The following is a 12,095-nucleotide window of genomic DNA, read 5'->3' as shown; positions in this document are numbered from 1 at the left end:
CGCTGGACGACACTCTGCAGCACCACCAGACTCTTAGCTCAGCTTTCTTTGGCATTCACTAACTGTCCTAACAAATTACAAATTCACTACTGGTTCTAGCATTGTATGGTACCATACGACCACTGAAGAAGGGGTAACTATTTCATTTGATGGGCCATTCCACTCAACCCACTATAACTCCCCACCCCCTTTCTCTAACATGTTGATGTAACACCAAATCACCTTTGTTTCAATTTTACCCCCTTTTCACCAACACTGCTTTAAAGTCAGTATCTCCATAGATTATGTAGCAGTGCCTTATCTTTTAAACTGTTTTGTTTGTATTTTTTCAGGCCACAAGAACCATTTTATCAATTAAGTGTCTGAGGCCTGTTCTTCAGTGCTGTCTCATGTTTATCATACAACTCCTACACTGTAGACACAAGCCATTTGACCCATCGAGTCTACATCAACTCTCTGAAGAACATCCCATCCAAACCCTACCCAACCTCCCTAACCCCATCTTACCCCACTGGCTAATCTACATAGTGTTCAATGATGTGCAGGCTATCAGCAAATTTAGCTTTAACCAATCTACCTTAATTGCACATTTTTGGACTGTAGGTGGAAATGCATACAGACAGATACAGGAAGAGTGCGCAAACTCAACATAGACAGTCACTGAGGCTGGAATCGAACGTGGGTCCCTGTCGCTGTGAGGCAGCAGTGCTAACCACTGAGCTTTCACTGTGTTTCAGATAGAACGATCACCTTTGCACACTTACATGGTTATTCTGTGCATTGTTGACGTGTACCCAACCAAATCTCCTCAAAAAGGACCAAATAACGGAGGATTCATGTGTGTTCTCCTTGCCAATATTCTGAATGGTGGCCACATTATGCAACTCCGGTCCCTTTTAAAAAAAAACACATAGTCAAGGCACACATATCTCTCAAGAGATAACTGTACATTATCTAATTTGATTTCCACTTGGATTTCATTGGATATTTTCCATTTAACTACACCTAAGGAGAGTCATTCCCTTTTCCAATTGATGTGATGTTGCTTTTTCCCTGTCACTATTCTTTTTTCCTAAATGTTGCCCCCATTAATCATCATTATAACTGATTCAGAACCTCTGGAGCAAACTTTACTGTCCAGCATAAAGAAAACAAAAGGCATTTTTTCACTATTGCTTTAAAAGTGAAAAACAAACATTATTACAGTGTGGTTTCAAACATTACCAGATTTCATTTAGTCATAGAGATATACAGCAAGGAAACTTACCCTTCGGTCCAACCTGTCCATACCAACCAGATATTCTAAATAAATCTAGTCCTTCCTATTCACATACGCATCCAAATGCCTTTTAAATGGTTGTCGTGAAGAATGGTCTGTTTAAAGTTTGTCAGTTGTGTGGAGGTATAAGGACAATCTTGGTGAGATGTTCATCATCATTGATGGCGTAGTTTCTCCATTCTGGGAAGTATGGAGAAACCTCGATTATCTGAATTTCAGATTGTCCGAAGATGATCTCAAAGTCCTGATAGAAACAGGACATCAAAGAGGTGGTACTAACACTGATCGCATCTTTTGTTTACAAAGATTAAAAGTGAATTGGGCTTACGGCAATGCTGCCAAGAACAGTTCAGGACATCGATGGAAGCCCAGGCACTGTTTCCAAATGCCCGATCTCACCCTCTCTCTCCCTGCTCCTGCCACATGTTCCCTGGAGTTCTACACTGGTGTACCCTAACCCCCCCCCCTTCCCCAGATAATGTCTCCAACATTGCCCTGTACAGGGCAGAGTGAGAATTTGTCAAAAAAAATGTGTGTGTGGCTGCATGCGTGTGTGTGCTATTTTGAGACTCACCCCCCCAAAGGCAGCAGCAGTCTTGCTGTTGGTGTCCAGTCTGACTGCTGTCTCCTTTCCATTACTTCATTTTGTTCTGAAATCCCATTGGGAAGAGATAAGAAGCAGCCTCAAAACTGCCTGACTGCTTTCAGTGAACAGCCAGACTATCAGAAAACAAAACAAATCAAACCAGAGAAAAGCTGAGTTGGGAGAACTAGCCACTCCCCTTTCATTTTACAAGCACTTTTTTGAAAAATACTTGAAAGCTCTTTCCCTGAGGTAATATCTGTTAGATATAATCAAATTGGCCTTAAAACCCATCCAATCTCAGACTTTTCAGAATTGATGTCTTTACGATCTCTTGAAAATAACCAAACAACATAAATGTGTTAAAAAGGAGCAGCATCACGCTGGTGATGCATGTCCAAGAATGAAACTGATTCTTAAGAAACGGCCATAGTATAGTTGTGTATTCCTTTCAGTAATTCCTTGCCATGAGTCCAAAAGGAAGAACACGTCATTGATATACCTGATGTATAGCATTGGTTCTATGCAGAGAAGTCTTGTTTGGACTTGTACATGAAAACATTGACCTATTGGGGTGCACACGTCATCCCCATGACTGTTCAGTGTGTCTGGAAGAAGAGCTGGTTGTTGAAGGTGAAGACATTGTGGTTGAGAATGAAGCGGATGAGTTGTTGGATGGCTTCTGGGAATTGGCAGTTGATATTGAGTACTGAGGCATTGTGAAGGATGCTGATGTAGAATGGCAAACATCCATTGTGATGAGGAATGTTCTTAGTTTGACTGGTCCATGGGTTTTGAGTTTCCATAAAAAATCTGTAGTGTCACAATAGAAGTGGAGGGCCCCTTGTACAATTGGTTGCAAGATGCTTTCGACATAGCCAAAGAGGTGCTCACACAGGGGTCCATTGCCTGATAAGATGGGATGTCCAGGTGAATTGGTTTTGTGTATCTTTGGAAGGCCGTAGAAGTCTCCAATGGGAGAGATACAACAATGAGCATGCATAGAATACTTGAAGGTTTGGTTCAAAGGTCTTGATCAGTCTGTTGATTTGCTGGGCGTATTAATGTTCCTGGTTGTTCAGTTGTTGGTACGCTTCTTTGCATTAGTCTGTTCTATTCTATATGATGATAGCTCCTCCTTTGTCTATTGGTTTGATTACCATGTTGCAATTAGTCTTCAGAGCTTGGATGCATTGTGTTGTGCTTGATCGACATTCTGGGCTACCACGCGAGTGCAAAAGATGAATCGGACATTGACATCTCCTGCCAGCTTGATCACACATGCCGATCCTAGGGCAGCAGCCTTCCAGAGGGGTCCAAATCAACTCTTTTCTTCTTTAGTTGCCACTTTGCAGATCTCTTTCGACTATCCTGGTTGTTGGTTGTCTCATTGGGCTTGTTGCTGACATCTTGGGGTTTGTGGAAGATGTCCTGGACCCTCATTCACCTGATGAATTCCTCTATCTACCACAAGGCCAATGGGGCCCATTTTTGTAGTGGGGTAAAAGTGGAGCACTAGGTGAGAACTTTGTTTTCATCTGGTTAAAAGAGGGGTCAGGAAAGTTGCCAGTGAATTTTCCCATGGCTGTACTGAGGGAAGCTTGATTACCACTGGTGGTGATGCCTAGTTTCTCCAGTTTTCTGCTCTTGGTGTGCATGTAGTGGCATAGTTCCACTGCCCAGTCTGCTTACACCGACTATCACAATTTGTACGATCTTTTGATATCTTTGCCTGTGAATTTTGTGCCTGTGTGCTTCACTTCACCTGACAAAGAGCAGTGCTCCACAAGTCTGCAATTTCAAATGAACCTGTTGGATTTTAACCTGGTGTTGTGTGACTTCTGACCCTGTTCACCCCAGTCCAACACCAGCACCTCCATATGTGTGGTATTCAGTTTGAGGAAAAAAAATAAGAGTCCTGGGTAAACTTCAAAATTTTTATGATTGAGTTATGATTTGACTTGCAGAGTGAACTTGCAATTAATATTGTAATATGAGCGAATTTAATTCCAGATAAGGTTTGCTCATCTTAAAATATTTGGTATGAATTGGTGCTTCCAAAAAAGGGGAAATTGGAAGTTTGGAAAGATATTTCTCTCAAAGTAATTCAATAAGGAAAAAAATCAAAATATGCTGCAGAAATCTGTAAACAGACAGCAGCTTGAACTGTTATTTTGTCAGACAAGGCAGATAGCCTTAAGAATGTAGCTGACAACGTTTGACTGTTTTATCCCTATGCTGTATTCCTGATGAAGGGCTTTTGCCCGAAATGTTGATTTTACTGCTTCTTGGATGCTGCCTGAACTGCTGTGCTTTTCCAGCACCACTCTAATCTAGACTCTGGTTTCCAGCATCTGCAGTCATTGTTTTTACCCTATTTTATCCCTATGCATGATGTGGAGGTGCTGATGTTGGACTGGAGTAGACAAACATAGTGAGACAAAGCCAGTGTGTAATATCACCCAGGATCCTGAGGGGTGGGCAAAGGATCAGGACCCTTATTGTATTTACAGAGAGTTTTCATGACATTACAATGAAAGCATTCCTGACCTTCAACTGAAATCAGTACTTAAAATAAAGCTTCATCAGAAAATATCAGATTCAAGACTTTCAAATCTTATTTAATTGAAAAGTTTAACAAATAAAACTTTGTAAACTTCTGCCAGAAAGAGGTTATAAAAATGGTTTAGCTTGTTCTCAAAACAGAAACCTTTTTAGAAGACATTCAATTTGAAGTCTGACTTTAGAATGAGAAATATTGTTCCAGTATACTCATTAATGTTTTGCTTTGGAGATGATCTTAAAAGAAACTAGAAAAGTTTTCTTGAAGACAACAGAAATTTAAATGCCAGTTTGAGCTTATCAGAATTTTTGACAATTTTTAAAAAACTGAATATGTAAGAGTGTTTAAAAATCTTCTCATACACCTACTATGGGGTAATATGTGTTATTTGAATATTATTCATCCACTGGACATCCTCAGAGCCACAGTGGATTGTTTTTGTTTTGTACAGGTTTCAAAAACACCATGAGGCAGCTAGAAGTCTTGAGGACTAAGTCTTTAAAAAACAGGAAGATGCTGAACTGACAATATCCATTTGAAGCTTAAATATAAGAGCACTGTTTAAAACCACAAAGCCTGGATGTAACTGTTTCTGAAATTGGCTATGGCTTCTGGGTATATCGAAGGCATCTTGAAACCCATTGTACAGAGGCCCCCCAGCTTCTGTTGTTAGAGTACAGATTTCTTACAGAAACTCAGCACCCACGGACTAGTCAAACCAGGAACATTCCTTGTCACAATGGACATTTCAGCACTCTACGCCAGCATTCCCCACAATGATAGCATCGCGGCAACAGCCTCAGTACCCAACACCAACAAATGCCAATCTTTGAACACTGTCCGACAACAAATCCACTTAATCTTCAACCACAACCTTTTCACCGTTGACAACCAGTTCTTCATCCAGACACATGGAACAGCCACGGGAACCAAATTTTCACCCCAATATGCCAGCATTTTCATGCACAGGTTTGAACAAGACTTCTTCTCTATGCACAATCTCCAACCAACAGAATACACCAAGTATATTGATGATATTTTCTTCTTCTGGACCGATGGCGAGGAGTCACTGAAACAACTAACAGTGATATCAATGAGTTTCATCCCACCAAACTCACCACAGACTACTCTCTACTGTGTCTCATTCTTGGACACATGCATCTCCATCAAGGATGGGCACCTCAATCTACCGCAAATCCAAGGATAACTCACAATGCTACACTTCTCCAGCTTTCACCCGAATCATATTAAAACAGGCATCCCCTTTGTGAACAAGCCCTATGCATACACAGGATCTGTTCAGATGAGGAGCAAAGTGACGGGGACCTGAAAGTGCTCAAGAATGCCCTAAGAATGTGGTACAATGCTTAACTCATCGACCACCAGTTCCGACGTGCCACAGCGAGAAACCATAATTACCCGCTCAGGAGATAGACACATGCTGCAACTGACAGGGTACCCATCGTTGTCCAGTACTTCCCAGGAGTCGAAAAACTGCGCCATGTTCTTCACTGCCTGCAACACATTCTCAATGAGGATGAGCACCTCGCCAAGACCTTCCCCACACCTCCACTTCTTGCCTTTAAACAGCTGCTAAACCTCAAACAGATAATTGTTTGTAACAAACTGCCCAGCTTTCAGGACAACACCACACAACCTTGTCACAGTGGGTGATGCAGGATGTGTCAGATACCAGATACCATCACTACACCTCCTGCCATGTACATGGCAGGTACTCATGCAACTCAGCAAATGTTGTCTATCTCATACACTACAGGCAAGGATGCCCTGAGGCATGGTACATTGGTGAGACTGATCAGAGGCCACGGCAACAGATGAATGGGCAGCGCGTAACGATAAAAAGTCAGAAATGTTTCCTTCCAGTCAGAGAACACTTCAGCTGTCTGGGACATTCGACCTCAGATCTTCAGGTGACCATCCTCCAAGGTGGACTTTGGGATGGGCAAGAACGAAAAGTGGCCGAGGAGAGGCTGACAGCCAAGTTCAGTATCCATGGGGATAGCCTCAACTGGGACCTTGGGTTCATGCCACACTACAGGTGACCCCATTGCACTACACACACATCGCCCTATAGACCCATACACTCAGGCAGACCCTCTTTCATACGCTCACACATACATTTCCACACTCACACATGCACCCTCTCACAGACTTATACCCCTTTACACTCATACACATATACACACTGTCACCAACACTCATGACCCTCTTCCCTCCCCAAACACACCCCCCCCACACGGACACATACACATATCAGTTTATGGGATGAATTTATACTTGCAATACTACATTTTATTTTGCTCAAAAACTGCATGAATCCATGTAAGATTCCTTAAACCCATTTTTTAGAGTCTCACAAAGGGCAGCTCACACCTTAAATGGCCGACATGACGCCAATGGTTAAAATTCACTGGAGAATGTAACTTCTAAATGTTCTGCGATTTACATAAGAAAGAACTGAAACCAACATGCTTATTCTAAAAGATGAGAGAATTTAACAAACAATCCAGGTCCTTTTTGATGTATAATTTCAGTTACATCACACTGTAAACTTTTGCTCTGAATTCTGTGTCTTACGATCTTATACTCCATAACCACCTGATGAAAGAGCAGCCCTCTGAAAACTAGTGCTTCCAGAAAAACCTGTTGGACTATAAACTGGTGTTGTGTGATTCTGAAATCAACACTGATAAAATTACTTGATACAAGTTTCTATTTCAAACACGCAATGGAAAATTCAATTGAAGTTTAAATTGCAAATAACTTTACATGTTTAAATTTTAATTTAAAACAAGAGCCAATGGAAACAGTCGAGGTGGTTTTAATTTGTATTTGAGTCTACTGTTATCAATTTTGAATTTGGAAAGAAGTAAAATCAAGAATAATCTACAGAGAGAAAATCATATGTACGTTTTTTGGAAGAAAGACAAAGCAAGGTTACTGGAGCCGGTGACCATAATTCTATTAGTTTTAAAGTAATGACAGAAAAGGATAGACCAAATCTAAAAGTTGAAATTCTAAATTGGTGAAAAAGGCCAATTTTGACGTTATTAGGCAAGAACTTTCAAAAGTTATTTGGGGGCAGGTGTTTGCAGGTAAAGTGACAGCTGGAAAATGGGAAGCCTTCAAAAATGAGATAGCAAAAATGAGTGACCAGAAACAGTAGGGAATGCTGGATGTCAAGAGAAATTGAGGTTTTGATTAAGAAAAAGAAGGAAGCATATGTCAGATATAGACAGCAGTGATCAAGTGAATCTTTAGAAGAATATAAAGGGAGTAGGAGTATACTTAACAGGGAAATCAGGAGGGCAAGATGGGGACATGAGTTAGCTTTGGTAAATAGGGTTAGAGAGAATCCAATGGGATTCTACAAATATATTAAGGACAAAAGCATAACTAGGGAGAGACTAGGGACCTTTAAAGATCATTGAGGAGAAAGTGAGGACTGCAGATGCTGGAGATCAGAGCTGAAAATGTGTTGCTGGAAAAGCGCAGAAGGTCAGGCAGCATCCAAGGAACATGGGATTCGACGTTTCGGGCATAAGCCCTTCTTCAGGAATGATTCCTGAAGAAGGGCTTATGCCCGAAACATCGAATCCCCTGTTCCTTGGATGCTGCCTGACCTGCTGTGCTTTTCCAGCAACACATTTTCAGCTCTGATCTCCAGCATCTGCAGTCCTCACTTTCTCCTCGAAGATTTTAACCTACTGCGAATCCTCTTGCAAGGATGCCTTCCTTGAAGAAGCTCTCTTCCTCCATTCCTGAAGAAAGGCTTATGCCCGAAACGTCGAATATCCTGTTCCTTGGATGCTGCCTGACCTGCTGCGCTTTTCCAGCAACACATTTTCAGCTCACAACCATTAAAGATCAGCAATGTTGCCTAAGTGTGGAACTGCAGGAGATGGGGAGATACTAAGTCAGTATTTTGCATCCATGTTTGCTATGGAGAAGGATATGGAAGATATAGAATGTGGGGGAATTAGTGTTGATATCTTTTAAAAATGCCCATATTACAGAGGAGATGGTGTTGGACATCTTAAAATGCATATAAATGGACAAGTCCCCAGAACCTGATCAGGGTGTACCCAAGAACTTTGTGGGAAGCTAGGGAAGTGAATGCTGGGCCCCTTGCTGAGACATTTGGAACATCAATAGCCACAGATGAGCTTCCAGAAGACTGGAAATTGGCTAACGTGGTGCCACTATTTAAGACAGGTGGTAAGAAAAGCCAGGAACTATGGACTGATGATCCAGACAAGTTGTTGGAGGGAATCCTGAGGGGCAAGATTTACATGTATTTGGAAAGGCAAGGACTGATTAGGGATTATGAATATGGTTTTGTGTGTGGGAAATTGTGTCTCACTAACTTGCTTGAGTTTCTTGAATAAGTAATGAAGGGGACTAATCAGGGTGAAGTAGTGGATGTTATCTATATGTATGCTTCAGTAAGGTGTTTGACAAGATTCCTCATGGTAAACTGGTTAGCAAGATTAGATCACATGGAATACCGGGAGAACTAACCATTTGGATATGGAACTGGCTCAAAGATAGAAGACAGAGGGTGGTGGTGCAGGATTGCTTTTCACACTGAAAGCTTGTAACCAGCGGTGTGCCACAATGATTGGTGCTGGGTCCACTGCTTTTCGTCATTTATATAAATGATTTGGGTGTCAACATAGGAGGTATGGTTAGTAAATTTGCAGATGTCACTAAATTTGGAGGTGTAGTGGACAGCGAAGGTTACCTCAATATACATTGGGATCTTGATCAGGTGGGCTAATGGGTCGAGGAGTGGAAGATGGAGTTTAATTTAAATAAATGTAAGGTGTTGCATTTTGGAAAGGCAAGTCAGGCCAAGACTCTTATACATAATGGTAAGGTCTGAGGGAACAAAGATACCTTGGAGTACAGGTTCATAGTTCCTTGAAAGTGGAATCACAGGTCGATAGAATAGTAAAGAAGGTATTTGGTATGCTTTCCTTTGTTACTCAGAGCATTGGCAAAGGAGTTGGGAGGTCATGTTGTGACTATACAGGACATTGGTTAGGCCACTTTTGGAATACTGTGCAATTCTGGTCTCCATGTATAGAAAGGAGGTGGTGAAACTTGAAAGGTTTAAGAAAAGATTTACAAGAATGTTACTAGGGTTGGAGCATTTGAGCTGTCGGGAGAGGCTGAATAGGTTTGGACTATTTTCCCTGAATCGTCGAAGGCTGGGGTGCAGCCATATCGAGGTTTATAAAATCATGAGGGGGCATGGGTAGGGTGCATAGTCAAAGTCTATTTGCTGTGGTAGAGAAATCCAAAACTAGAGGCATTGGTTTACATGTGAGAGGGGCAAGATTTAAAAGGGATCTAAGGGGAAACCTTTTCACGCAGAGGATGTTTCGTGCATGGAATGAGCTGCCAGAGGAAGTGGAGAAGATTGGTACAACATTTATCAGGCAAGTGAATGGGTATATGAATAGGAAAGGTTGAGAGAGATGTGGGCCAAATGCTGGCAAATAATGCTAGATTAATTTAGAATACCTGGTCCTTGTGGATGGCTTACACTGAAGGGTCTATTTCCATGCTTTATTTGTCTAAGATTCCAAATTCTGTGCCTGTGTGGTTCTCTTCACTGGACCTAATGAAGCAACATTCAAAAAGTTTGTGATTTCAAATAAACCTCTGGGACTATAACCTGGTGTCATGTGATTTCTGATCTAAATACCCCCTAGTGTTTTATGAAAAGAGGAAATAAGTTGTGTCATTTAACTTCAATCTCCTTTCAATGATTTCATACAACTGTAACACCTCCCCCTCAGCCCTTACCATATTCACTGTACATCTATGACTGTGTTGACAAATTCCAAATGAATGCCATCTACATGTTCGCTGATAACACTACTGTAGCTGAACAGATATCTAACCATGAGTCAAAATACGGAAGGGAGATAGAGGGCTTGGTGACATGGTGCAATGAGAACAACCTCTCTCTCAATGTTGGCAAACTAAAGAACTGAACATTGACTTCAGAAAGAAAGGAGGTGAACGTGCCCCCACCTACATCAACAGGAACTGAGGTTGATAGAGTGGACAGTGTGAAGTTCCTCAGAGTGATGATAAACAACAACATGTCCTTGAGTCCCACATACATGCAACGGGCAGGAAGGCACAACAATGCCTCAGGAAATTTGATATGTCCATAACGACCCACACCAACCTATGCAGATGCACCATTGAAAGCAGATTGTTGGGGTGTATAACAGCCTGGTATGACAACTGTTCTGCCCAAGACAGTAAGAGACTACAGAAGATTGTGTGCATAGCCCAGATGATCACAGAAGCCAACCTTCCATCCCTAGACCCCATTTACATGACTCGTTGCTGCAGAAAGGCTGCCAATATCAAAGTCAAAAAGAGGTGCTGGAAAAGCACAGCAGGTCAGGTAGCACCTGAGGAGCAGGAGCGTCGATGTTTCAGGCATCATCAGGAATGAAGGACTTATGCCACAAACATTAACTCTCTTGTTCCTCGATTGCTGCCTGACCTGTTGTGCTTTTCCAGTGCCACACCTTTTGACTCTGATCTCCAACTTCTGCAGTACTCACTTTCTCCTCATGACAATATCAAAGACCTATTGCACCCTGGTAATGTGATCTCCTCCAAACTCTTCAGTTAAGAAGATAGAGGCATGAAGATACGCATCTGCAGGTTCAGGAACAGCTTCTTCCCAGCTGCTATTAGACTGATGAATGGACTCTGTAGCCTCAAATAATGCACTCTTGTTAATTATGCTCTTGCCTTGTGCACACCCTGTGCAATGTAACCTGCATGCCTCTGTCGAAGTCTTTCTGATTTGTACATCCTTGCTTGCTATGATCTGCCTGTACTGCTCTTAAACAAAGCTTGTCACTGTACTTCAGTACACATAACAATTAAATCAAATCAATTCCAAAGAGAAATTTTCACCAAACCTTTAAGAAACGCATTCCAAATAAATATTCTTCAGTTTTTTTAAAATACAGCCATTAATCGTTGCTTGAATTGGACAGCAATGTAGCCATCCATGTCCCACATTGATACAAGTACACATTACACTGTCACCATACACTCAAAATATAAAAGTAAACTCAGTGCCTTCCAGATCACGAGCTTCAGGGGACAGACACTCAAATGTCACAAGACAGCATTTTGGTAGCCCTACAAACCAGCTCACAATGGCTTAACAGTTAGTTGACAGTGGCATCCGAAGAATTCAAACCCAGAGAAAACTCTCCCAATGCATGATCCATCAGCTGACGTCAGTAAAGAATGCACTTTCATCGGATTTGCCTTTCAATCTTTGCACTGAGCAGTGGCCAACCTGCCGGCTATACTAGTTTCTTTCCTTCGGCTTTAATCCACCATCTCTCCTAGGCACCCAGCCAGCACCACTTCCTGCTGATCTGCTACAGCCAGTGCCACAGTCAATATACCGTTCGCCATCTTTAATTCTCGCACCTCCCAAAACAACATACAGAGGCCGGTCAGCAGAATCCACCCTCTGAGGGACACCTTCAGTTTGCTTTGTGAAACCTACTTCCTCCAGAGTTCTTTTTGGCATGGAGTAGCCCCTTGAGATTTTGCTCCAAATCTCTTCCAAACTTGCAGGGGCCTCAACCCAG

Source organism: Hemiscyllium ocellatum, chromosome 7, assembly GCF_020745735.1.
Source record: "Hemiscyllium ocellatum isolate sHemOce1 chromosome 7, sHemOce1.pat.X.cur, whole genome shotgun sequence".
NCBI lineage: Eukaryota > Metazoa > Chordata > Chondrichthyes > Orectolobiformes > Hemiscylliidae > Hemiscyllium > Hemiscyllium ocellatum.
Note: the sequence above shows the minus strand (reverse complement) of the source record.